Source organism: Phalacrocorax carbo, chromosome 12 (assembly GCF_963921805.1).
Source record: "Phalacrocorax carbo chromosome 12, bPhaCar2.1, whole genome shotgun sequence".
In the NCBI taxonomy this organism is placed as follows: Eukaryota; Metazoa; Chordata; class Aves; order Suliformes; family Phalacrocoracidae; genus Phalacrocorax; species Phalacrocorax carbo.
In genome coordinates, this window is record NC_087524.1 from 363,664 (window position 1) to 391,144 (window position 27,481).

At 42.3% G+C, this 27,481-nt stretch overlaps 1 protein-coding gene across 14 annotated transcripts in view; it reads left to right on the top strand.

Annotated features, from left to right (window-relative positions):
* Positions 1-27,481, top strand: part of SORBS1 (sorbin and SH3 domain containing 1) — a 218,975-nt gene that overhangs the window by 27,334 nt on the left and 164,160 nt on the right. For 6 of the 14 annotated variants that reach the window (XM_064463611.1, XM_064463609.1, XM_064463620.1 and 3 more), the window contains exon 1: positions 16,918-17,058. The exons of 1 other annotated variant lie outside the window; for it this stretch is intronic. The gene's annotated coding sequence lies outside the window, so the exon portion shown is untranslated. Of the gene's footprint in view, positions 1-16,917; positions 17,059-27,481 lie in introns of those variants that run through there. 7 more of the 14 variants (XM_064463626.1, XM_064463622.1, XM_064463624.1 and 4 more) reach the window with 5 other exon arrangements.

The window sequence follows — 27,481 nt, forward strand, 5'->3', positions numbered from 1 at the left end:
TTTCTTGTCTTGGGAACAGTCTGGGGTGAAAACTGCCCAAAATAATGACTATAAGGTACAAAATAGATGTAGAGCTTCGTGAAAAATAAGTTGAGAAATAATAATGTGTTTGGAGAGCATATTTGTCAAAACAAGATTGTACTGAATACAATTACAGAGGAGGACGTATCTACCAAAATATGTAGGCCAGAATCACTGATCCAGCCAAAGACTGGAAGGACTTTGATGACTTAAATCACTCACAAACTTCAAGGCTAGACAAGCCTGCATCTAACTCAGGGTAACCTTGAAGCTTTTCTGAATTTCCTTGTCTTTCACAGCTCTCAGGGTGCACCAGAGCTTTGACATTTTTGGGACTCTCTCATATGGCTAAACCCATAGCACTGGTGGGTGAGAACAGGGCATAGTGTGACAGAGATTTTTCTGGTAGATCTGCCCCGTGTGGGACTGCTCTGTCCCAGAGACTTCTCAAGGGACATATTAGAAAGCTTTATGGCTGCCATGTGTCTCTGGAAACGGGCCAAACATTTACCCTTTTATAAAACTGTATTAGGGCAAGATAGGAAAATATGTAAGTGGGAAGCACATAAATCTGTGTCAAGAAAACCTGTTATATAAATCAGAAAACACATTGCTTGGGAAAACCTGTGTCTACTAAGCATAAAATTAATTTAGTGGTAGTTCAAACAGTTTAGAGGAACGTGCTGCATTCAACAACAGGGGCCCAATCCTGCTATCACTAAAGCAGTAGTTGTACTGATGTAGTTAGGATGGAATTCCCAAGCTGTTAAGTGCAGATTATTTCTTTTTCATAGCCATAGATTACCACATGATCTCCACATTGCCCCTATCCTGCCTTTCTACATTTTTACAAGCCATAGCTGAGATGACTTTGGATAAAGCTGGCTTATTTATGCACAGAGCTGTGCTGCAGAATCAGCCTAGCCTTTTTGATTTATTTTCCAAAGCTCTTCTGCATGGTTTCTGTCTTGATTTTCTTGTCAACATGATTTAGCACAAATCTCTGGGGATGCCTTTTGCATTATATGAAACTGGTGTTATTGTTGTCAGAGCACTCCAGCAAAGAGCTTCTGTTTGTGGAACTGTTTTATGTTACATGCATTAATAATGTCAAACTTCTGAAGGAAAAACTTGTGGAACAATCTAAAGCTGCCTTTGCAGACCAATCTCTTCATTCTTCCCTGTAGCTTTAATTTTCTTCTCCATTTCTTCCTTCCCCTGATGAACTGTTTACGGTTTGAGACTTGGCTGATTAATAGCCTTGTGTCAGTCCTCTAATTTGAGCCTGATTTGCTAGCAAGGTGCTGAGCACATTCAGTGAATCAGTGGGAGTGGCTGGTATTCAGCACTTTTGTAAAGCAGGACTCTTACTTCAATTCGTCGGTATGGGTTCAGGAGCCTGATTTAGGCTACTATTTTTACAAATCAGAGTCATGACATCCAAATGTATTAACTGATGTGTTCTAGTATTTTTAAAGGAGATTAAGTCACTTAACTAATTTTTAATGGGATTTGGGTGTCCAGCACCCTGAGCTTCTCTGAAAATCCTGTCCTGTCCCTTTTGTTCTGCCAGGAGGAATTTCTTTCTTCTGTGTATCAGCTTTGCTGAATATTTTTTTGGTGCTTCTGCTTGCTTGAAACTGCCATGCCAGTGGAATTGGGACATGGTGAATGTCTTGAAATGTGGGAACAGTCAAGATGCATAGATTACCATATCTGATTTCAGTACATGAGTGTACTGAATGTGTTTGGGGCTGTAAATGGCAAAGAAAGAGGTAATAATGAGTCTCTATATTAAGCATTTCTCCAAAAGGTCCTGTGAATCTCTGGTCCTACCAAATCTCTCTTGTTGCATAAATTGACCCAATGAACATGTCAGATCCTGAAACTTAGCAAGCTTTTGCAGGTGGTGTCTGAAGTGAGCAGCAAAACAGACAGCCTTTGATAGGTGTATGAATTTGTAAAGGTGTATGAGGAATTGCTCACATAAATCCCTGTGCTGCCACAGTGATTTATTACATGTGCAAACCTCAGAACATCAAAATGGAACTGTAGCTGTTCAGGCTAACAGCTGGACCTGGAATGAATTAATACAATATCACAATTCACTAAAGGAGCTCTGCTCTTGTCACAGAAGCAGAGAGCAGCATATGAGTGTTTTATCACCCTAGCAGTAATCTGAGAGTATATAAACAAGTATGTAGTATATACTGCTGTTCTGTTCATTGTCCGATGCATTAAGACGTTAATTCTGTGGCATCATACTCAGATTAAACTAATAAATGCAGTCCAGGTGGTACTTGAATGAGAGATATCTGGTAGTACTAATTCATGCTTTAACAGGATAATTCTTTCAAAAATAATGTATATGAGTTTTTGAAATTACTCCCCTAAACCTCCCCTGGTGCAACTTGAGGCCATTTCCCCTCATCCTATCACTGGTGACCTGGGAGCAGAGACCGACCCCCCCTCACTCCAGCCCCTCTCAGGCAGCTGCAGAGAGCGAGAAGGGCTCCCCTCAGCCCCCCCTTCTCCAGGCTAAACCCCCCCAGCCCCCTCAGCCGCCCCCCAGCACACTTGTGCTCCAGACCCTGCCCCAGCCCCGCTGCCCTTCTCTGGACACGCTCCAGCCCCTCCAGGCCCTTCTTGTCCCGAGGGGCCCAAACCTGAGCCCAGCACTCGAGGTGGGGCCTCCCCAGGGCCCAGCACAGGGGCCCCATCCCTGCCCGGCCCCTGCTGGCCACACCAGGGCTGACACAAGCCCGGGGGCTGGTGGCCTCCTTGGCCACCCGGGCACTGCTGGCTCATGCCCAGCCGGCTGTCAGCCAGCACCCCCAGGGCCTTCTCCGCCGGGCACTTCCCAGCCCCTCTGCCCCAGGCCTGGGGCGCTGCCTGGGGTTGGTGTGACCCAAGGGCAGGACCCGGCACTTGGCCTTGTTAAACCTCACACAACTGGCCTCGGCCCATGATCCAGCCTGCCCAGGCCCCTCTGCAGAGCCTCCCTGCCCTCGAGCAGATCGACACTCCTGCCCAACTTGGTGTCATCTGCAAACTCACTGAGCGTGCACTCGATCCCCTCGTCCAGATCATCGATAAAGATGTTAAACAAAACTGGCCCCAATGCTGAGCCCTGGGGAACACCAGTTGTAACCAGCTGCCAACTGGATTTAACTCCATTCACCACCACTCTGTGGGCCCAGCCATCCAGCCAGTTTTTTACCCAGCGAAGAGCACACCCATCGAAGCCATGAGCAGCCAGTTTCTCCAGGAGAAAGCTCTGGGAAACAGTGTCAAAGCCTTTACTGAATTCCGGGTAGATAACGTCCACAGCCTTTCCCTCATCCACTAGGAGGGTCACCTTGTCATAAAAGATCAGGTTAGTCCAAGCATGACCTGCTTTTCATAAACCCATGCTGACTGGGCCTGATTGCCTGGTTGTCCCGTATATACCCTGTCATGGCACTCAAGATGACCTACCCCATAACATTCCCTGGCACTGAGGTCAGGCTGACAGGCCTGTAGTTCCCCGGCCCCTCCTTCCAGCCCTTCTTGTAGATGGGTGTCACATTTGCTAACCTCCAGTCAACTGGGACCTCCATGGTTAGCCAGGACTGCTGATAAATGATTGAGAGTGGCTTGGTGAGCACTTCCCCCAGCTTCCTCAGTCCCCTTGGGTGGATCCCATCTGATCCCCCAGACTTGTGTGTGTCTAAGCGGTGTAGCAGGTCACTAACCATTTCCCCTTGGATTATGGGGGCTTCATTCTACTCCCAGTCTTCCAGCTCAGTGGGCTGGGTACCCAGAGAACAACTGGTTTTACTCTTAAAGACTGAGGCAAAGAAGGCATTAGGTACCCCAGCATTTTCCTCATCCTTTGTCACTCTGTTTCCTCCTGCATCTGATAAAGGATGGAGATTCTCCTTAGCTCACCTTTTGGTGCAAATGTATTTATAGAAACATTTTTTATTGCCTTTTATGGCAGTAGCCAGATTAAGTTCTAGTTGGGCTTTGGCTCTTCTAATTTTCTTCCTGCATAACCTTATGACATTCTTGCAATCCTTTCATGTCTAATTGGAGAAGGAAGAGATTTTGCCTCTTACCTCAAAAACTGGTAAGGGAAATAGCATTGCCTGCCACAAATGTCTGAATATGTTGAAGGATCCAAAGAGCTAAAAACATACAGGTAATTGCAAATGTTAATAGAAAAAAAAAATTTCAAAATTACTTCTGCCATTTCCTTTGACTGTTTTTTTTTAAAATATCCTATCATCTTCCCTATCTGAATTGACCGATGCACATGGCCAGGTGAATCAAAGCCTCTTTCTCAGCTGAGCATTAGGAAAGCTGCACAAGATGGAAGAAATACACTCAAACTCTGGAACTGAATGCCTCAAAACTCTGGGACTGGATAGCTTCATCCTTCTTATCACAGCCAGTAGCAGAGACAGTGAAGTAGTACAGGCTGTGATGCATTGAGAAGCTGACCTGTAATATATACTACCAATACATGTTGCTGTAATCTGTAGAGATTTTCAGGCAGAAAAAAAGTAGAAACCCAAATTGTGTGAAAGCTTGCTTGCTCGCTTGCTTGTTTCAGGTTAGTTGTAGTTTTGCTCCTTAAGAAGGCAGCTTGCTTCAGAAAGGTTTATGATTCCATCTCTCCTGAGACCCATCTGTGCATTGGACAAGATGAGTGACCGAATGGTGCCTTGTGCCCCCATCCCAGAGAAAATTGTGGAATCAACTGGAAGTTATCCACTGTTCTTTACCTGGTCCCATCAGACATAAGAAAGGAGAGATATTTCAAGAACATTTCCCTCAGTTTTCAGGGAGCCCAGAGACTGGTCAGCAGCACTTAATGGTGCCTGGAGTAAAGGCCATAGGACTGATTTCTGCTTTCCAGTTCCCATGTTTTTTCTACAGACTGAGATGGCTGGATGGGATGGCAGTGCCATAGGGCTGGGCTGCGCTGCACTGCTAGCAGCATGGTAAGCAAGCTCAGCAGATGTTAAAACTTGTCTTCTCCCCCATCCATACACACAGATAAACTTAAAACTTGACAATAAAAGGAAAAGGGGCATGGCAGGAGGAAAAAGACCATGGTCAAGACAACTTGGTGTAGGCTAATATATTCCTTTTTCCTATATTTTCCTCATAAGACTGCTGGCGCCTTGAGCAACTTCTGAGCCCTCCAGTCTAACTCTGGAGGAATGGCCAGTTCTCAAGTATTAACAGAAAAGTAAGCCTGAATCCTACTTATCCTGTCAGCTATGACATTCATATCACAGTGCATATTTCTGTACACAGCTCTGTGTTCTTGTACATATATCTCACATACAATTTGTAGATATTTGTCGGTTAAAGATGCAATCTGCAAAGTAACATCACAGAACTCTATAGGTTAACGTAATGGATACTGTTTTTCTTAGTGTCCCTGTATTTCTTTATCAACTGCTGTTTGAAGCTTTCTCTAATAGTCTAGCAGCCCTGCTGCCAGTTTGAGAACTGCCAGGAAGCTGATGCTTTTATTATGATCTTTTCAGATATTATATTCTTCATTTTTATGGCGTTATAGATCCGGGTCATAATGTGTTTGTCTAATTTGTTTTTTCTTGCTTCTAACAGTAGGCACTATCTCTTCATTTACTCTTACAGTTAATTGTGAATGCATTATCAAACTCAAGGGATGCTTTGTTCTCTTCCAGTCTGTGCCCCTTTCAAAGCCCCCCCCATCACTTGGGCAGTTCATTTACTTCTCAGCCCCCATTAATCATTGCCATGTGTACCTCATTCTGCAGCCAATACTCTAGGCCACTCATGGCTGTTGAGCAAATGTGGCAGACACACAAGTTGGCGGTCGTACTTCACAGAGTGAACAGACCACACACAGACACGACCTCCAAAGGCTGAGAAGTCAAAGGGGCCTGTTGATTTAATATGGAACAGCTTCTTACAGTCAGAAAGAGACAGGGAAACACTGACTTTTGTTTTTGCACAGAAACTGATTACATAGTGATTTATTTTAGAGGGAGATCAGGTCAGATCTCTGTTGATAATACATCCCTAGGAATCTATTTTATGTATCCAGCTTGAGGTTAAACTCATCAGTTTAAGTGGAGTTTCACAAAACAGGGTTTTGGTCTATTGTTCTTTAAATAAAATATGCATCACACAGGTAATATAAATCTATTTGCACTTTCCAGGATGTGTATAAAGAACGTGTAGCTGCTTTGAGCTGTTCAGTTGGTTCCAACATCCAAGTTGCTTAATTTTATGGTTCTTCTAGGTTTGTAATGTGTCTGGCTGCTGCACCAAAGATGGAACAACAACAGAACACAAAGAAATATGATGTAGTAATAAAGGAAATATATTTTTCACAGAGCATGTAATTAAGGAGTAGAACTTACTGTTGATGAATGTCATTGAGGCCAAGAGTTTAGCAAGATGCAAAGTGACAGTGGATTTTTATAGGCGCCTACTATAATTACTCTGTCTAAGCACAATAAAGAAAAAACCCAGAACCTATGAAAAGTTCTGGGTTTCATGATGAAGCCTGAAGTTTGTGACAGTTTTAGGATGTTAGCTAATAAAGGCATTAAAAGCTGAAGTTTCTGCTATACTTGGTGCCAGTTGTGGCTTGCTTAAAATCTGAGTCCTGGAGTTTTCCCTGTACTGACTATTTATCCTGTTAACACATCCCAATTACTTTTTATTTTCATATGCTTATATTTGTGTCTAAGGACTTCTAAAAGCTAAAGCAATGAATTGTAGTGAATTAAGTTTGTGTGTATGAAAATACTAGGATTAACATGTTGTGTAGCATGTCATCAATGCAATTTTGCTATATAATGATAAGTTGACTTTTCTTTCTCTTTCCTAACAGTAGTAATCCATATTGGTGTATGTGTAAGATGATGTTGTGTTTCAGGAATACACACAGATTTATAAACATTTAGAAATTCTAGAAAAATAAAGAATTGTGCAGCATAAAATGAATAAGGAAGCAATAGTCTTTCCCAATATTCACTGCACGTTTTGCATGCCCCATTGGGGTCCCCGGGGAAGTGCATTTCAGTGTTGCCAAACACTGAATTTTGGAGAGGCCTTTCTCTGTGTGCTCTCAATCCATCCATGTTCTGAGGATGAATGAAACTCAGGTGCCAATGTCATGTGCTCGTGTAATGTGTTGGGCCAGAGCTGTTGCTAGTGTGGTACTAGAGGTTTGGAAAGCCTTTTGACTCCCTCTCCTTTCTTGCTTCTAGTCTGAGCATTGAGACTTTTGGCAGCACAAACAGCTCAGCCTACAGTCCTGCTGCTGTGACTCAAAGGTATGACAGAACATTTCAGAGCATAATCATTAGGTGTGTTGCTAGCATCAGCTTTTAACATGTTAACAAATGTTGCTCCATCACAAATACTGGCATCAATGGCAGTAGTTGTAGCTTGAGGTTGAAAGTTACTCTCCAGAGTAGCCATCAGATCACCATTCCTTCTGCCAAGGTGATCCTTTTGCATCTCATTTTATTCTGTGAACTTCTGAAGATTAATCTCATAAACCCCAGTGTAGCAGGGTTTGTGTCACTGACAATAGTCCTTTTAAAACCTCTTTCTCTAGACCACTACAATCTAGTCAAGTAATTTCTGTTAACATGAAAAGTGCATTCAAATTGACATCTGACATTTTCTACAAACCATATACAGTATGACCTCTTTGTGATTCTACTGCAGTAGTCTGTATTGCACTGTTGTCCTGCCAAGACAATATTTGCCTAGTCAGTGAAGGCATGATGGCTCTGTTGATGTACCTAACTCCTGAACGGATGTGAGTCTTTTTATTTTTTTGAAGCACTAGGAAGCTAGTGATAATATTTCTTTACTATACGCAGTTAATTTTTCCATAGCCACCAAGCACCTTTTACAGACTCAAGCTGCAATGAAATAACAGAGGGATTAAGTTTTCCAAGACCACATTCATTACAATCTGTTTATCATAACAGCTAACATTTAGGCAAAATAAATGCTCAGTGGAAGGCAGAGGAATTCCTTTACTCTGTGTAGCTTCAAGTGTCACCAGAAGATGATGTCCACAAAGTATAACAATTTTCACATAAAAAGCATTGTGTGGCATGGGAACAAGAATATACATACATACATACATACATATGTGGGTTTTCAAACAAGAATGTGCCTAGCGGGCTTATATTTGTCCATACCTTGGGCTGTAACTGTATCTGACTATCAAAACTGCTAGGCAATGTGTCCTTAGATCAATCACAGTATAGTTCTTGTTGAAGAAAAAACCAGAGTACACTCCTTGTGTGTACACTCCAGTGTGATAAAATGGCACAGGGCAATGTTCTTAAAGTGGCTGCTACTACCAGTAAAGCAGGAGTGCTCTTGATGCCATATCCACATATATTTAAGCCAAGCTGTATGACTGATGGTTTTAATGCTTGCTACATTTACATATATTCCCTTAGTTAACATGAGAGGAAAAAAATCTGTCCCAACGCTTCTGGGTAATAATGTCAATCAGACTGACTTGGTGCAGGAGATTCATTGTTGTAGTCCAGCATCTAAATCAGTACCCCCAGGCTTTTCCCAGTACTCCCCAATGTTGTTATCTTCTCATCACTTCTGGAGTGTGTGTGCTAAATGATACTCCATCTCTTTTCCTTCATCCATCCCATCAGAGTCAGTCAAGCAAGGTGCCAGCTAAATAAGGAAGCTGCTTATTTGTTAGGAACGGTCTCAAAACAGTCTGAGCACAAAGACAATATTCCAAACACACCACTGAAATACCCCAGTACTAGCAATCTATGTCACTATTTAACCCAATGGGGTTTTATATTCATAATCCTTAGGTGGAAGCTCTGTATCTCCCTCTGTCAGCTGCACCATATTACCTGTCTTAAACATTTATTGATTTATTTGTCATAGATATGGTTTCTATTGGACGTATTCGGACAAAGGTTTTTGTACAGATAGGTTTCCTAAAATACTGTGCCATCCGAAAAGAAAGCACTAGTTTAGCAATTAATGGAAGTGCTAGGATTGCAACATAAAGCTGTGATTATTTGGAGAAAATGAAGGGAGTTTTCAGGGTAATTTGTAGGTATGAAAGGACAGATTTCTATTCTGGAATACAAAAAATATCTTCAGTTGTGTTAAGAGAAATTATTACATCTTGCAGTCAGCGTCCTGTGATGGAGCTTTTGGTGGACAGGACTTCAGACTGGGAGTCGGAACAGTGGGATTTCTGTCCCGGGTCCATGGCTTGGTGTTACACGGTGTGCCAGTCATTTAAATTTCTGAGTCGCAGAAATGATGAGCTTTGCTTTCCACCTGAAACTTCTTTGAAAGCTACAGAGGAAAGTTGACTCCCAGCTTGGTCATTAAGGGTATCCCAAATTAAATAGCAGAAGTATTTCTATATGTTTATGAGGTATTTGTCATAAAGATGTGGCTCTTTGATCTTTTGTGCTTACAATATAAAGCACTGACACTCCCAGAGTGGAACAGTTTATTCAGTAAACAAATAACAGTGAAAGCCCAGTGACTCAGGGTATGTCTTTCAGTAATTCTCTGTAATTCATGTATGCTTCTTTCTAACAAATGCTAGCACAATGACTTGATATTTTCTAAACATTTCAGACTGTTAGGGATTCCATATACACAGCTCACTTCTCATCAGTTTTAAGCCTCAGACTGAGACAGACGGTGTGCAGAACACAAATGTGAGGGCTCAAGAGTTTTGGTCAACTAGTTGTGATAACTTTTAAAACAGTACTGCCCCCATATTTCCTTTTTGCCCTTTAATTGGAATTAAACATCCTGTCAAAGGGGCCGCAGAGCAGGATGTGTGCTCTGTCCTAAGACTTTAATACGGGTATCTTTGCTTAAGCCACTTGGTAGATCAGCTGTTGGGAAGAAAGTCCATGTCTAAGGTTTGTGAACAGCACTTAATTTAACTCAGTGGGATGATGGCTACATAGAAGACTAGAAAGTAATTTAAATCCCAGCAGAGAAGTGCTTTGTTACTCTCCCAAATTGCTTTCAAGACTTCAGTTTTACAAGTGAAAATACTGAGAGATAAACCTGGCTGCCAGTGGTGCTGCATAAGAATCCACAGGTCAGAGATTTGGTGATAGGCCTTGGTCTAAAGTATTACAAGCTTAGGTTCTCTTGCTTTATTAATTTCCAAAGATGTTTAGATTCAGCGTCTCTCTCAGGTTGTTTCATCATCTTTTGGTTGAAAGCAGGTATAAAGAAATGCAAATCCTAAAAGAAATATCAGAACTTTTCCAGATCTATTCAGTTCAATTTGCATTTAAAAAAAAAAAAGGGCTACAGAAGCTGGATTGGTATTTCATCCAAAGCAATCAGCCGTAAATACTTCTGAATGAAGGAAAAAATCTGTCATCACCTGTACTTTTGCTCTTCCATTTGCCCATGTAAATAGCTAAATCTGTCTCTAAACCTACATTCTTTCAGTATTTTCACTTTTAGCATCTGCCCCCAACAACACAGCTCACCTTCTCCTAGAGGTTTTTAAAGTTTTTTCATTTCTTCACTCTTCTTTCCCAGGACAGATGGGGCAAGGATGGGCAGAAAATCCCTCTCCATTCTCCATGTGTAGAAGGGGAGATCTTGTCCTGAGCCATGGACTATTTCTGCTCTTTTAAGGTAGGAATAATATAAAATCTTGGAAAGGGGGGATCACAGGAAAGGCAGCCAATCTGAAGAAGGTATTTTTGCAGCCAGTGATGGACATTGCATAGTTTTACTGTTTGCTTAACATTTTCCTCACTATTTACTTTGCGGATCTGGTATGCTTTATACAGTGCGCCAGCTGGACTTTCCGGCTAGATAAAAGTATTTTGCTACCTGTAGAGATAGATGGGAAAAGTCTCCCTACTGATGAAGCTTGTTGTTCCCCAGGTCAAATCTGATCCCTCTTTAGGATGGGATGTCCCTATGAATTCTGATTAGAGGGGAGAACATATCAGTGAAAGTAAAAATATGTTTAGAATTGCTCAACCCAAAACCTGAAATGCATTTGGACTGCATTTGTACCCCTTTAATGTTGTTGTTATTATTATTTGCTCATAAACATTCTAGTGTGTTGTCAGAACTATTCTTCACAACAAGAGTAGCTATTATGATGCATTTATGGAAAGAATTTCAGGTTCACGAATTATTACTATTTGTATGAAAAGCCTTATTCTAAGCATTTTCTGTATCTTATCAGGGAATACAACATTATCCGTTAAAATAATGAACTGTGTTTAACTAACAAAGACGGCTTTATGTTCTCTGTATGTACATGTGTATACGTGTGTGTATATTTTAATAGATATGAATGACCTTGCATAGCTTGCCAAAGAAGAAATGGTTGTTGAAATGGTTTAATGATTAACTGGACCAGGCAGAAACATACGCCCACGCAGCCTGTCACAACTGCACAGCAAGGCACTCCCTTTGAGGAAGCATGGATTTCTTGGACATATGGTCTGCGATAGACTTGGACAAATAAAAACTTTATTGACTCTCTGCATCAGGGACAGGGAACATGTCTGTGGCACTGGTATGTTTGGCAGCCCCTTCTTGAATTGAAGGGGCTGGAAATACAAGCGGTGCGATAGAGTGGACAAGTGTTTTGTACGGGGCTGCGTGCAGTAGTGGCAAAGCTGGAAGCAGAGCCAGGTCTCTGATTATGTCTATACATCTTCCTCCATACCACCCTGTCTACCAGACAGAGAGAAGGAATAGGCTGTGGTGGTGGAACACAGAGAAGGAAAAGTCAAACTTTATCTCTGCTCAGAAGAAAACTGTCTTGGTTTGCAGAGCCTGCGTGTTTCCTTCACATAGTTCCCAGCAAGAGTAGTGTTAAACCAGCATTCAGAGCCCTCATTCCTCCTGGGCTTTGGAATATAACAACGGATGCCAAGGTTATCTTTGTCCTATCTCTCCAGTGAGGCTCTAGAGCAAGGACAAACAGAATGCTGCTTTCTTCCCTTTTTACTGTCAATACCGACAAGAATCATAGTTCTTTACAGTGATTCTGTTTATATTATGAAGAATAAAGGTAGTGGGACTCTCTAGAGACTCTAAAATGGTTTAAAAGTAGCTCAGAGTCAGGACAAATAAAGGCTGCTCATTGAACAAGTGCAATCTTTTTTTCCAAAGGATTTCCAGAAGACAATGCTGTCTTGACCCCTCCCATATCAGCTGGGAGCCTGCAGCATTTACCAAGGCCAAGGCTGAAAACCATAACATAAAATCTCAGAGCTGTTCAAGATCACCTCATAGCTGAACCTTTCCACAGTGTCGTTTCTCTGCTTCCCACGTTTGTCTGTGAAAGGGTGGTATAAATCACCATAATCCTGGTTTAATAATTGGTAATGATTCTGATGCAGAAACAAGGCAGTGTTGCCTAGTGGATACCTGACGAAATTAGGACTAAGTCTGGGATCTCTTCTCTGCCCTGCCACTAGTTTGTGGGGTGACCATGATCATATTGCCACTCTCTGCCTCAGTTTCTCCATTTACAAAATGGAGGCAATGTGTTCACTTTGCATTTGCTTACCATGGATTTGAATGGTGGTCTATGATGTAAGTAAGGTAGATTCTGGCTTTTAATTTTTTTTTTCTGTATTTTTGGCCCTTATCCTCAACAACTTTGTACTTCATGCCATCACTTCCACTCTGCACTTTTCATACAAGACTAAATGGGAGAGGACTCCTTCCTTGATGGTAGCCCATGTGCATTAGCCAGGATACAACGTCAACAGAAAATGCAGAGTGGTGAAGATCCTGGCCATTCATCCTGACAGCAGAAACAAATGTGTCTCACTTTTGCCCTACTATTTACTCAAGCAGAAAACAAAACAATAGAGATGGGAAAAGATCTGAAAGAGCTGTCACAGAACAAGTGCACCATGCCAATAATTTGAAGGATTAAGGACCCTGAGCCATATGTCCTGACACAATAGCCAGGGCCATCCTGTTCACTGGGTTCATGGATTAGAGGGATGTTTCCTATGATTCTGGTTTTCTTTTCAACTCTGGTTGAACAAACATAGCCTGTGTGCTTGCAAATCCCTTGTTAGCAATGCAAAAAGTCAATACAATTTCCCTTTCACTACACTCTATGATTTTGCCTTTGGAAAATGTTGCAGTTGCTCTGTCTGGATCAGAATCAGCATGACTTTGTGTCTGGTTTAAATAGCGTGATGGTGAGTGGTGGGAGCCCATAAGAGGGCCTGGAGTCAGTATACCTGCATTGAGGCTGTGACACTGAGAGACTGACATGAGGCACATCATTTGATTTGCTTGTCTAAGCCGCTGTCTTATAAAGTGGGGTATTTCACCCTTGAAGGGCACTTTTGCTCAGGTTATGGCTATGCAGGGTTTGGGATCAGTGGTGTCACAGCTTTTATTTTAAGACGTCTTTATTTCACAAATACAAAGATGGTGTTCCTTCAGGGCTGTGGAAAGTTTATCTGGGTTGGAGTCAAGCAGGGATTTTTCTTTCTCTCACATTGTTGCGAGCATGCTGCTGGCAACCTCTGTCCCATCCAGTTGCTGTGCCACCTCATGCACTAAATGGCAGCAGCAGGCCCGTTTGTGCAAAGACCTAATGTGTGCCTATGGCATAATCTAGAGGCACAGTTCGGAAATTTCTTGGTCAATGTGATAAACTCTCGTCATCGTGAAGTATGATCACAGAAGTCCCACAAACTTCAGTAAGTTAGGGGTATTTGTGCCTATGTATTTATTACATATGAACATTTGTCATTATGTCATTAAATATGAACATTTGTCATGGTTACATGGTTTTGGGAGCACAGAAAAATTTCAAGGGAGGTGTCACAGCTCCTGGAACCAGCATGTGGACTCAAATGCTAGCTGTCTAGTGAAGGGACACTCTTTTTTTTGTAAACTCACAGTTCAACATTTGAGTGGAAACGGCGGGGAAAACAAATGTGCGGTGTAGCCAAAGTCTTCCTAGTAAGAAGGATTCTGATATACTTTTGAGTGCTTTTTGTCTGTGCTGCCCTGTAATCTATTTTTTCTCTTTTTTTTTCATACCAGTTATTTAGCCATTACATTTACCTTGTTTCAGTGAGGGTATTTAGATTAGCATTAAAATTCTGAAGCACCTGGGTAATGTCTCAGGATTGTAAGTGTGGTGCAGTCTTTGTATCTGCACACAGGACAAACCCTTTAAAGAGGGGGATGCCTGCCAATTGATATACCGTGAAGGCTATTAGTCAGTTGTTCTTACAGGCCTCTACCTGAAGTACTGGCAGTGTTAGCTTCCTCCTTGTACTTGTCCTGGAGAGACACTGTTCAAGAGAAAAACAGAGTTCAGTCCATGCTCTCTGGGGCAGTTTGCTGAGGATGGAATCGCAGTAGGGAATATTCATTCATTCAGCCTGAGCTGCCTCTGCATTGGATTCAAACCAGCAACTTTGTGATGAAAGATCTGCTCCCTCTGGTATCATAGCTCCTCACAGGAGCTGAGTTCCCTTCCTAATGAAACGATTGGCCCCATGACATACTGATGTTCATGCTCTCACGTTCATGTCTCCTCTTAGACAGACTGTTATGTTACTTGCTCGGCTGCTAGTAACACAACAGTCAATTGCGTGCCTTTTTTTTAATACAGCAGGGGCACAAGCAGGAAAGCAGGCGTCCTGCTTTTGGGCAGAGCAGGAAGATGGGGCAGTTCAGGAGACAAGTGTTGCTATTTACAAAATGATGACAGGTGGGCATTTGTAAAGTCACCTGCTGACACCAGTAAGGTACAAAGCTCTCACCTGTTACAGAGGAAATGCTGGCTTCTTACAGATAGGCTGAGTATATGGTTTGATGGGTTTGTTATCTGTATGAGCTAAGTGGTGCAGGCTTGGGTTTTGAGCATTTTTTGAAATATACCTCCTCTTATTTAGGTGGATGTTCAGAAAAGCTCAAAGGTTTTGAAAATTGAGTCATGCATGTAAGTATGCTTTCACTTAAAATGATAGTTTCTCTACGGTTTGACTTACAGTTGCCTGCTGCTGGGAGTAGGACTAGTTTGGTGACCATGTCAATGCTAAGCTTATAACAAGCCTGACTCCTGTGTTACAAGCAGAAAAGACCTTCATTCATGCATTCCCTGTGATCCCATCAACTCATGTATAGTGCTGAACAGGGTCTATAAGCAAGATACATATATTATGAAAGAAAAATACAGAAAGATTATATATAAGTATAATATTTCTAAGGATAGCAAGAGTGGTACTTTAACAGTGCAGATAAAAATATGGTCCAGAACTTCTTGCACTGAGAGGTGCTAATGTGGTAGAAGGTACAGTCAGCTTTGCTTTGTGCTGCTGGTGGTTCTGGCTGATAGATGAACCTATCCTGCTAAGCACCTCTCTGCCTTCCCCATGCAAGAGCCTGGAACAGAACAGCTATTCTAAATTGGCCAATTGACATTCCTGGGTCTAGGGACAAATTAGCAAATTGCCAAATTTACTTAAATTAAAGGTACCTGAGCTGGTCCTTAGAAGCACTGTTTCAAGAGTGGAGACTGGCAAACAACCCTCACAGACCCCAAACAGGTCAGGAGAGATCAAGGCTACTGATTAGCTGGCTGCCTACCTACATAGATCCGGGGCTCTGCCTCTTTCGCACAGAGATGTATATACACGCGTGCACACATTTTGCACTTCACTAAGTCTCTAAACTGAAACCAAGCATTTCAGCTATTAGGCCAACCTCAGGCCTTGCTTTGAGTTATTCTCACAGGCAGCTATTCTTATGATGTAGGGGGTCTTTTTTTTTTTTTTATAGAGTGGTGGGAATATCAGTGACTAAAATCTCAACCTTTTTTTCTCCTTGATGATATTCAGCCTGGGTAATATGATGTTTTGTGCCTAAGTGGGTTCAATACTTTTGGCAGCATGCCACAAATTTTATCACCCTTGTCTCTGTTGGATGAGAGAGAAATGGACAGGTGTGGCAAGAGCATTTGCCACACCATTTATTTGTTGCCCAAGCTGGATTTCAGATTTGAGATTTCCTGGCTGTCCACTCTACTCTGAGATGATGGTCACGTTCCTCCCTCCTGGGTATTGCAAGAAGCAAAGGGCTGCTTGGGATCATTGCCGCAAAATTCTAGTCCCCATCTGGAAGGCAGCTAGCCTGCCTTTTATATGTATTCATCTCTGAAATGAAAGAGGTTCCTCCAGCTGCCCTTGAGAGGTTAGCGTGCTTTCAGAAGGAGAAAAGTTCGGTGCTAAACCTGCTTTGCATCTTCAGGCAATTGAAGCCAAAATAGGTTTGATCTTTTCTCAGACTAATAGACAGACTGAGATTTAATTAATTTCTTCTGGCAATTGGTTTGAATTATTTGGGGGTATTTTTGATTCGTGGGTAGTATTCTAGTGAAGATTAATAAATTTGATTCCTACGGCTGTCAGGAAAGACAATAAGAACTCTGAAGGTGAAAGAGAATAGAATAACCTCATTTACCAGAGTCGTCTCTTCCCCCTTCCTTCACCTCTTCCTTCTTTCTCTGGTTTGTGTGACATACGAGCAATACAACGACGGCTGCGCTGGAAGTCTCCCCGCGTCCTGCCTGCGGAGCCCTGTGCCGCCCCGCAGGGCTGACCGCCTCCCCACCCGGGAGCCGCCAGCGACCGGCCCGGGCGAGGGGCCGCCGCACCACCGCCGCCGGCGGCCGCGTCGTCCTCAGGGTCGGCGTGGGGGGTCCGTCCCCGATCGGAAAGCGCAGGCCCTTTTTTGGGGGGGGGGGGGGGGGGGGGGGGGTTCTTCCCACCCTTTATTCGCTGCGTTGGCGGCAGGGGCTCGCTCCCGCGGCGGGCGGGGCCGGCGGGCGGGGCCGGGGGCGGGGCAGCCGGGGCTGCGGGGCCAGGGCGAGCGGGGCTGCGGCGTCCCGTCCCGTCCCGTCCCGTCCCGTCCCGTCCCGTCCCGTCCCGGCGGGCGCGGGGGTGCTGCCGCCGCCGCCGCCGCCGCCGCTCTCAGGTAAGGGCGCGTTTAACCCTCCGAGCAGCCAGTCCGTCCCCCCCGCTCTGCAGTAGGAATCGCCTTGGCTCCATTTTATGCTGAGGATTATTTATACCCATAAGGACTCGGTGTTCCTTAAAGGGCCATTATGTTGTGGAGTATCAGCGCCTCTCTCTCTCTTTTTTTCTGGTATCTGGAGATGTGGTCGGTGTTACACCGCAAATTTGCAAGCCTTGTTATTTGCAGGTAAAATAGATTGCAGATGCAGAGAAGCAGATTTGGGAATGAGTTTCTTGTCCTTGTAAATAGAAATGTTATTTTTCGGTCGGCGGGAAGGGGGAGCAGAATACAACCTTGCTTTTAAAATGAGAGGGAATGCGAACGGGCATTTTCTGTGTGCCTTTGGGCTCGGGAATCTGAGTGAATGTGGTATGGGGAGCATGTGTCTCCTTGTCCTGAGAGAGCCAAACCTAGGATGTATGCATTACGGTTGTTCATTCGTCAGTGGCTGCAGATAATGCAATTACCAACTCAGCGGCACATGGATGCTGCCCTGTGTGTGATATGCTGAGAATACTTGTACTTTAGGAAGCCAACACTTGCTGTAGTTTGAATAAAACAGAAGCTGCGAATGGCAGGGTATGAAACTATTGTGTCTTTAAGCGGAGGGGAGACTACTGGTTAGTCTCGATCACGCTGTCCCTTCTGAGGACTTGTATTCTGTGTCCTTCTGTGCAGAGGTGTAAAAACCTTTTGCAATCTGTCCGTAAGAAATTCAGGAGTGAAAAATAATTGGCAGCAGTTTCCAGTATTGCCAGTGCCTGATGAGCGGTAGATGGTTTAGATGCCTGAGAATTTACAGGAGTTTTAATTAAGTCCTGTCACAAAAAGGGCTTCATTTAGGTGTCAGGTTTTTATTTACAGATCAGATTCTGCTGCCCTGGTATGGCTACCTCTCTCCTAAGGTGTCTTGGAAAGGAAGGAAGAAAAAAAATCACCAGCGTGATTACCATGGACACAACTATCCCTTATTTATTTGTTAGGCTATTAGGGTAATGAAGAAAAGCCATGCCTGCCCTGCTGTGCAGATCTCATTTCAGCAAAACTGCCTGTGCTCCTGCTGTTACCCAGGTTTGATTTTTTTACCAGTAAGTGCCCTGTGCTCATGTCAGTGCCACGGTTGCTACACCTCCGCGTATGGGTATTCATCATAGCCCCCAAATCGAGGGGATCAGAGTGGAGCCCAGAGGATCGTTAGTGGGATTTGTTGTAAGCAGAATGTGCTCTTCGCTATTCTACCCAAAGATCAGTGTTTGCTTACTTTGCTACTTCTTTATTCTGCCTGGTACTGCTGTTACTGATGCTGTTCTGGGGCAATATTTGGTATATCAGTATTTCATTTTTATGGATTTTGCTACTGAAAGGTTGTCCTCTCTTGTATTTGTTGCTACCATGTCATAAAAAGAAACGGTATCTGTCCAGGACAGCTTCTCTATATAAAAGGTATGGGAAGGCAAGGGAAGGTTTAGCTTGCTCAAGGTTACTAGCAGAGTTAGTACCTCTTTGACTTCTAAAGGCTGGACCATATTGGTTCTGCTGCACATATACACATATAGGAAATATATATGTGTCACATTAGGGTCCCTAATGACTCCCATTTCTTTTACACTCCTCTTGTTCAGTAAGTAGACTTACTATCTCTAAATGGGATTAGTTATTTTTAAAGATAATCCTGTTCTACAAAGCCAATATTGATTGATAATGCCATAAACAATATAAGTAGTGGTATTTAGGCAGTCAAAACACAGTAAGTGTTTTGTGTGTGCCTTCTTTGGAATACATCAGATTTTTTGGTAAACAGAAACGCACACAGATGCACAAGCTCAAGCTTAAGCTGTCTATGAGAAGACAGATACACTGGCTAATAAATTTCACATGCCCAGAAGGCTGGCCTGAAAGCCAGGAAGGTAAGAATTGTGTGCTCCACATGAATATTATTTGCAGCTTCCTTTTTCTTCAATATATAAGTGATTCAGAGAGTACAAATGTGAGGATTCCTCCAAAGGAAGGTCATGTGATAAACAGGTCTCTTCTTGTGTTTTCTCTTTGTAGGGGAGGGAAAAATATTTGGAGTGCAGGGGAAAAGGAGAGCTCGGAGAAACTTTGAAGCACTCCGCAAATGTTGAATTACAAGTTTACTGTTTTTGCAAAGGCTGAATCTGGGGAAAAACAGGAATGTTAAACCTTTGTGCAAATTACATGTCCTGTTTTTAAGGATGTGCTCTGTGTATGCGTACTTTGGCGCAGGCACGTGTACGCAGACACTTGGGTCACTACAAAGAGATGGCAGCAGGTGTTGGTCACAGAATTTATTTATTCTGATGTGTTACTGTGTACAATGCGCTAATTAATTGATGAAACTACTACAGAATGCTTTGTCTCAATGCTATCCTGCAGCAGAGAGCTATGCTGGTAAATTATGTGTTCTTCTGTGTTTCTTTGGTGTTCTTTCAGTTTTCTGGTCCTTAACTTCACTAAATGCCTTTTTGGCCTGTTACAAGACAGGGTGGATAAAAGTACCAAAGCAGTGCTGTTGATGTTTTTGTTTGTGTTGTTTTGAGCGAGCACCATAGTATATATCTCCTAAGATGGATGAACAGTCATCGTGTCGTCTTGCTTTGCTGAGTCCTTTGCAATAGCCAGAGGGGTTCTCGTGGTCTGATCCTGAAGGCTTCAATCCCTTCCATAAGTCCATTAACTTCTGCGGAGCTATATATGTGAATGAGCATTACGGAATTAGGTTGTACAGCATGTGTTGCTTGTGGTGCAAGTGTTAAGACAGGGTCAGCACTTTCATTGCTTAGTGTAATTTATGTCAGAGCAGAGGCTACCTATAGGATTATGGAAACTGCTTGCGCCTTTAAAAGTGGACAAGGAGTTTTCAGCAGAGAAGCTTCTTTTCCTTTTTATTTTTTTTGGTGAGATTTATTCAGTATTGGGAAATGTACTGGCAGCAAGGATAATGTTCAGTGTTCTTTGAAAATTGTTTTTAATTCAGCCCTTTGAGGTTTACAGCTAGGCTGTTTTAGTCTTTGCTCTTATTATGTAAAAGAATATGCTAGGGCTTTTACTTGCTGCTTAAGATTTCTGAAGTAGGACTCTAAACAAAAGCCTGGGTTTTCGAGAGTGCTGGGTACCCTGATGCTTCCCTTTACTTCTTCCTTTTCCTTGGATGATTGGCACTTATTCTGTATATCTAAATAGGGTTTTATGAACCTGACTTTTGACTTCAATACGATTTCAGCCTGTGTTCCTGTGTAGACTGTGACCTTTCTAGAAGCCACAATATAAGCAGGTTTTGGACTGACTTGGAATTTGGATCAGTTAGAGGAGAGAGTCTGGGAAGTGATGATGTTGTGTCTTCACACTCAGCTAAGACAGGGCTTATCCAACCATGGCGGTAAAGGCAAATGTGCTACTGGAGGTGTCTTTCAAAGAAGGTGTTATGCCATGCATGCTCAGGATCTTCAGCACCGCACCGTTCTTTCTGCATGAAAATTGATCCGTGCCAAACTGCAGCTGGGATAGTGATGGTCGGCCACTCTGTAATAACTCTGCTAACTAGATAGAGTTATGCCTCATTCTCCTTGTTGTGTGTGGTTGCTGAGTGTTGCTAAAACAGATGCTACATGCCATCCCAGAGAGAAATGCTGTTTAAATACTAGAAGGAATAATACCTTTATTCCTTCTATATATTCCTATGCTAGAAGGAATAATGCCTTCTCATGGTCTCACTAAGATGTCATGAAGCATGATTAAGTACTTTTGGATCCTTGCATCGTAGATGCTGTTCATTGGAATGTGTTTAGAAAAACAAATACTATTAGATGAGAATAATTAGGTAGAAAAACTTGTTTGGGATGTGCTGCTTTGACCATATACTTTGTATCTGAATTTGGGTGTGTGAATCCCTGTATGTCAGTCAGTGGTGTTCTTGCTCTCTCTCTTCCTTTATTTTACATCTGTCTAAAGGGTACAATGTAAACCTGGGCGTTTGGGTTTCCTACCCAGTAAGAGGGGATGATCTGGACTGATTTTTAGGCAAGTCTGTTCCATATCCTGCATGAAGTCTCTCTAACAGCAGAACTATCGTGTAGCACTAAATCTGTTTCTTATCTACAGATGTCAGCATAGGCAGGCAACTCTGCCATTACTTCACAGCTGAAGAAAAAGAGATGTGGAGAGGTGAAGCAATTTCTGCAAGAAATTATGTTTAATGTCTATCGCCAATCTTGTAACAGTTTTTGATGTTTACCCTCTTCATAAACAATAAAAACTTTGAAGTGAGTGTCCTTATCTTAGAAAGCAAACTGTTGCTAAAATTATTCTTTGTTAAGAAGACTTCTGAAATAATTCCACTTCCTCTTATCCTGAGAACCCAGGGAAAATTATTCAGTACCTTGGTGGCTGGGGGTTTTGGAAGCCTCCGTCAAAATGGGAAAACAGGAAACAGAGCATGCATGAGTGTAGTTTGCCTATAGGTTTGATTTATAGCTATTCTGGTCTTTCAAAGAATCAATTGTTTACATAATGTGAATGAAATCTGCCCAAGATCAGAACGCTGTTCTGGTTTTGAATAAACACTGCAGCACTCATTCACATAAGGAGCAGAAGTTAAATTTTTCCTAGAGCAGAATGAACACAATTAGGATGAAGATGACTGTGTGGAAAGCAAGGCTGATAGCAGAATAGGAGTCCATTTTTCTTTGTTTCAATGTCTATATTGATCCTAGAACATAAAGGTCAAAAGTAGCAGTTGTTCAGTTATTATGAGTTTTGTGAGTTTCAGCCCACTTTCCAGTGCCTGCAGTGTTGCTGTCACAAGAGACACCAGTGGTGCCCTTGCAGGAAGGCCAAGCTTAATGGTCCTCACGGTCAAATGCCTTTTATAATCATAGGCATGGTAGTTCTGAGTCAAGCAGGGCCAGTTAGTCATGTGAGACCCTAAGAGAGAAAGGCCAGATTTAGGGACTGTGCACTTGGAATTTTGCCCAGCTACGTCAATAGCAGTAATGATATGTAAGGTAGCGTTAGCCCTCACATAGCTGAAGCCCGCAGTTTAGAAGAGCTCAGGAAAAAAGCAATGAGCCCTGCATTGGAATAGAATCTTATTTGGTATAATGTGGAATTATAGTTGTCATTCATTATCTCAAAAACACTCAGATCAATTAATCTCAGAGTTTATACACCATTTATGGTAGGTGATGATATAGTTACAAAACTGTCCCAGCTTCGGTGAATTTATAGGTATTTATCATTGGTGATAGTGATAGAGCTATATAGCAAGTGATAGTGCTATATTGTACTAGGTCTGTTAGGAAACTCCCCATGTTCTTTGTTGTGGTGTGCTCTGTCTGAGCTCTCTAGCTACTGTGAAAAACTATTTGCAAGTGGTTGTTCAAATAAGACATGTCTTCGCAATGGTGATACTTTTAACTCCCTTTTATTGGCTAATTTTGTAGAATTTGATGGAGTAAAATGTTGCTTTTACAAATGGTTATTTTTCTGAAAACTTGGGTGAAATTTATCTGTACATTAAATACCTCTCATCCTCATGGAAAACCATTCTTGTGTTTTGGGGATAAGCCAGTCACAAAACGTAAGCTGCACTGAGAGAGTAGCCAGTCATGCAGCACTGAGCTCCACAGCACTTGGTGGATGTTGAAGTGTGGTTGGCAGTCTTTTGCTTAACTCAGAGTTGTGATTTGTACAGTCGTGATAGGAGGCAGCTGAGCCAGTGCATGGTAGGGGGGGAAAGAGCGAGGAAGACTGATGTGATCTGTCAGTGTCCACACTGTGCCTTGGAGGATGACCCAGGTCCTAGATGCTAGCAGTTGAGGTCTGGCATCATGCTGTCCCTTGTAAAGAGTCTGCATTGAGTGTGAGTTCAGGCTGCCTAAAAATGCTACGAGTCCTTGCATCAGGTAATGTGAGACACTGCGATATTTTCAAATGATTCCCGCCTTGTCTTGCCCACCTGAAATCATCACTGCAAGGGTAGATGGCATGACTAGAGGCTGTACCGTGTAGGGTCTCCTCACAATGCTGTCTATGTCTAAGCTTTTCTCTGGGAATACCAGCAATGTCACTGAACACCCATCCTGTGGTTCCTCCCAGAAAGTAAGTGAATTCACTGCTTTAGACAACTGTGAGGATACAATCTCAGTCTCCAGAAGCCTTAGAGAAGAATTTTGTGTTAATTACAGAGGAGTCCCCTCCATCATGTAGCGTGAGATATATCATCTTGGAGTTACCAGTTAAGTCTTGTGTTGCAAAAATAAATGTGGTGAATCACTGCCTAGCACCTCATACCAGTATAACATGTGTCTCAAGAAGGAATCTTCTGAGAAACCTGTTGGGCACAAGTCTGTAAAACTGGGAAAGAATATATCACATACACAAAAATGTTGGATGACGGTTAAAAGCTATATATGCCCAGAGCTGCTGCTTCAGGGAAAACAATGGTTAGGTATCACACTTGCTCCTGTTGCAGTGTGACATTCGAAGGGCTAGAAATAGCACTCTGATAACACATTTTAATAGGTGACTAAACATTTAGTTTTGTTTCTTCTCTTGAAAGGTCTGTCTGTGCTGTCAGTACAGCTAGACTGAAAGCTCTTAGGCTGATTAATTATTAAAAGAACCCACTAAATATTTTACACCTTTTAATTTTTTATCTTATCTATTGATACCTTTCTTCTGAGAGTTTACAATAGCAGAGGAAAAACTGATCACAATAAATGCTAGGAACTTATATGGCTTCCTATGAAAGATTAAAACCAAAGAAAGATTGTCTAAATATATGTTTCCTCACTGTATCTTTGCTCCAGTTTTTTCCTGTTTTACCTACAGTAGCTCTCTGAATTTGTTTTGTTGGGTAAGTGACTGAAGATTTTTTTTTTGAGACATGTTGTACATTTATATGTCCAGCAAATTTGTGCTCCCCTTATGCAAGATGTTGTGTGAATGTAAAATAAATGCAAATCTGTGTGGCAGAAAGTTTACCTTCTACAAGGTAAGATGTACCAAGCAAGGGTAGCATGGTACTATAAGACTAGGGCAGACAGACATTCATGAAGAATTCATCCTTTGTGTCTTAACTGGCCGTATTATTAGGCACCATCTCTCAGCATATCTGTGAGATAGGAATCTTTACAGCGACAAATGTACACAGATCGTAGAATCAGATCCCAAACCTGGAAATCATGTTTCCTCAGACACTGAAGATACTTGGATATGGATTTAGCACCCTGAGCGTGTCAACAAAATACGTGTACTGTCTCTGCTTGCAATTCTAACATCTAGATGTTTCGAAGACCTGTGCAAGTTGTTTTGTGGTACTCTTAAAAGCTGTGCTTAGTTGCACATATGGCAGTGCTAGAATACAAATATTATCACAATTGTTAGGTGTTCTTGACCTTTTTTGCAACAGGTCCTATTTTATTGCTTAGATCCAAACATCACTGGCACCAACTAAGATCAAAGTCCTTGTAACAATAGCCCTTGTGCAAATACACCAGAAGCAGCACTGACCCAGCATGCTATTGGGCTAAGTAAGTGACAAGACTGGGAGTGAGAAGGCTAGGAGGAGGATGGAGAGGCAATGGAGAATGGTACTGTTGGCATGACCCCTTGCATGAGGAGTGAAAAGTAGCTTGACTTTGGTCTGTGATCTCGCATCATTGGACAGTTTGCCTATCTGGTGGTGAGTCTTCTCCTGCCTCAGATGGGTATAAGACAAAACTAGCAGTAGAAAACCTACAGGCTTTCTAACCTCTCTTTCATAGCAATCTGTATAGTTTTGTGAGGCTTCCTCTGTGAAGACTTTCATAAATAATACACTGCTCATTCAATCATGAGATATATTATCTGTGGAAAAAAATGCCTGAAAGTACTTGAAAAGAAACTTAACAACATCTTCACAGAGAGGTGGCTATCTTACTGACTGTAAGACTGATACTCATGATAGAACAGATCTTCAAGCCTGGGTATACTTATTAACAGTAATATTTTAATAAAAGTGTTCTTAAAATGTATATCATTTATTGCTTCGGTTTGCTAGGTGGTCTCTGGAATACTGTTCTAAAAACAGGATCAATATTTTAATCACAAGGTTGTGCTTGCTTTCTTAAAAATTATTTACACTTAGAAGAATGAAACAATGCCCCCAAAGACTGTTTCCTATTCCAGTTCCTGGGTTGCTGTGATCCATTTTATAACAAATGGATACGAATGGGGCAAATGACTGGCCATCAATTTTTTGTGCTTACAAAGCTGAACGAGTGATTGTTAGACTTAAATCATGTTGCTCATGTTTTATTTCGAATTAGCTGAAAAATACGATGCACGTATCTTCACATGATGGTCGTGATCTTCTATAAAAATGCTAGTCTGTATCTTGGTGCTAAAACTGAACAGTAAGAACTCTAAGAGAAAGGGTTTATCAAGCAAGTAAATTAGCTGGAGATTCTTGGATTAGAAGCCATGGAGAGACAGAAGAGAATCCTGCTATTTAGCTGTGAGGGGTGGAAAGTGGGATAGACTTAGTAGTCAGGCGTTCCGCATAAAATCATTCTGTTCCGTGCAGGACATGAATGAGGCAGAGGTGTTCCTTCTCCCTGCAGCTGGCTTTAAGTTGTGGCACTCCTGCCAGTAGGTCTTCTTCCTCAGTGTAAATATTTTGTATGGCTGTTTCTCTTTGGGTAGAATTTTGAGAAAAAAGAACCCGAGTCACTAGTGTAATCAGATTGCTGGCAGGAGTAGTAACACTTTAACATCTCCCCTTGACTCCTCCATCTCCTCCCTTGAAATGGGGATGGTAGTATTAATATCCTAACATATGCATTCGTAAGGTTGGGAGGCAGCCTCCAGAGAATCACCTGCTATGTTGTGAGGCCTCACTAAAGAGAGGACAACAACCCTTTGCCATCTCACAGCCTTCACTTTTATTCTTTCTTGCTGTTTTGCATTGTTTTTTACTAGAACAAACAAGCCATGAGCACACTCAGATGTGTGTATTGTATTTGTGCCTACGGAAAACCGTAATTTCAGTCATGCGCTTATTGTGTTCACCCAAACAAATGGTTTGCTGCTGATACTGCACTCACCAGAGCTCAGACACAGTGTGCGTGGTAGTGGTTTGTGACTCATGCTCATCAGACTATAATTGTTAGCTGTGTTCCAGCCCTTGCCAGCGCAAGGGACCCAATATCTGATCCAACCTTACTGGAGTCGATGGAAACAATCTCATTGGCTTCAATGAACTAGATTCATCCAGAAAGGTTTTGGGCTGAGTTCTCAGGACAGGATGTTAAGTAATTCTCCCTTTTGGTTTTTAAATTTAAATAAGTTGGCCTGGAATTAGAGAGTGAGAGAGAATATGGAAATACTGCAATGGCATCATAGTTTGTTGTTACTTTCGAGCAATGCTTTAGGCTCAATGGCTGGAATAGCCCCTTACGGCTGTGCTACGGTTGGCACGATTCACAGCAGATGCCGAGAACTCCTGTTGAGCACCTCCCTGTTTGCCCTGTGGTTGTCTCCACTGCTGCAGAGGTTCCCTGGTGTGAAGAGATGATGTTGGCAACTTCCAGAGGCCAGCCTGCAGGGAAGGTCCAGTCATGAGCAGTTCATTGTTTCCTGGTGGTCTAGGGCTTGTACAGGTTCGCCTGAGAGTTGAGAGAGGAGCTCTGGAGAGGGCCTAGGGTATTACCAGCTCACAGTCCAGTAAGAGAAGACAATATGGGCATCTCCACCTTTCCCTCCCAAAACAGAACTGTTGGAAGTTTCCCCAATCTTAACATGTTTACATTAACATTTTAATTTACTTTTTGATTGTCACTGGAACTAGGTGGGCTTTCTTTTTTTATTAAGTGTGACATTTCTCCTCTTTTTTGTCAAACACTGCTGCCTTCTTAGGTGAAGTACTGTATTGTATTTGTTTGGTTGGTTTTTTGAATATAATTTAATGTATAGAGCCTGGTATTCATAAAGGGTTGTAGTTCAGCCCTGTGAAATCCTGTGACTAATTCATGATACGCCCTTGTTCTCTTACAAAAGCTTATAAGCCCTGGCCCAAGAGGTGTGATGGATGTTGTTACACAGATAGTTTATTTTCTTTTGCAGGAAGACTAAAATTTTATGGTAAAGGATTTCATGCCTGTCTGTCATAGATTTTTATCCCTTTACTAGTATTTTGCAGTACTGTAGCAGTACTAGGCCACCAGGTCTCCCACTTTTGTGATGAAGATAGAAGTCTGTAGGAATTTCAGGCTTTAATTAATACCCATGTGCTCTAGTAGGTTCCCTGCTATATGAGCTAAAGCAAAACCACTGTTAGTGGATAGTGGCTCACTGCTCAGCAGCTGGATCCCATCCAGCT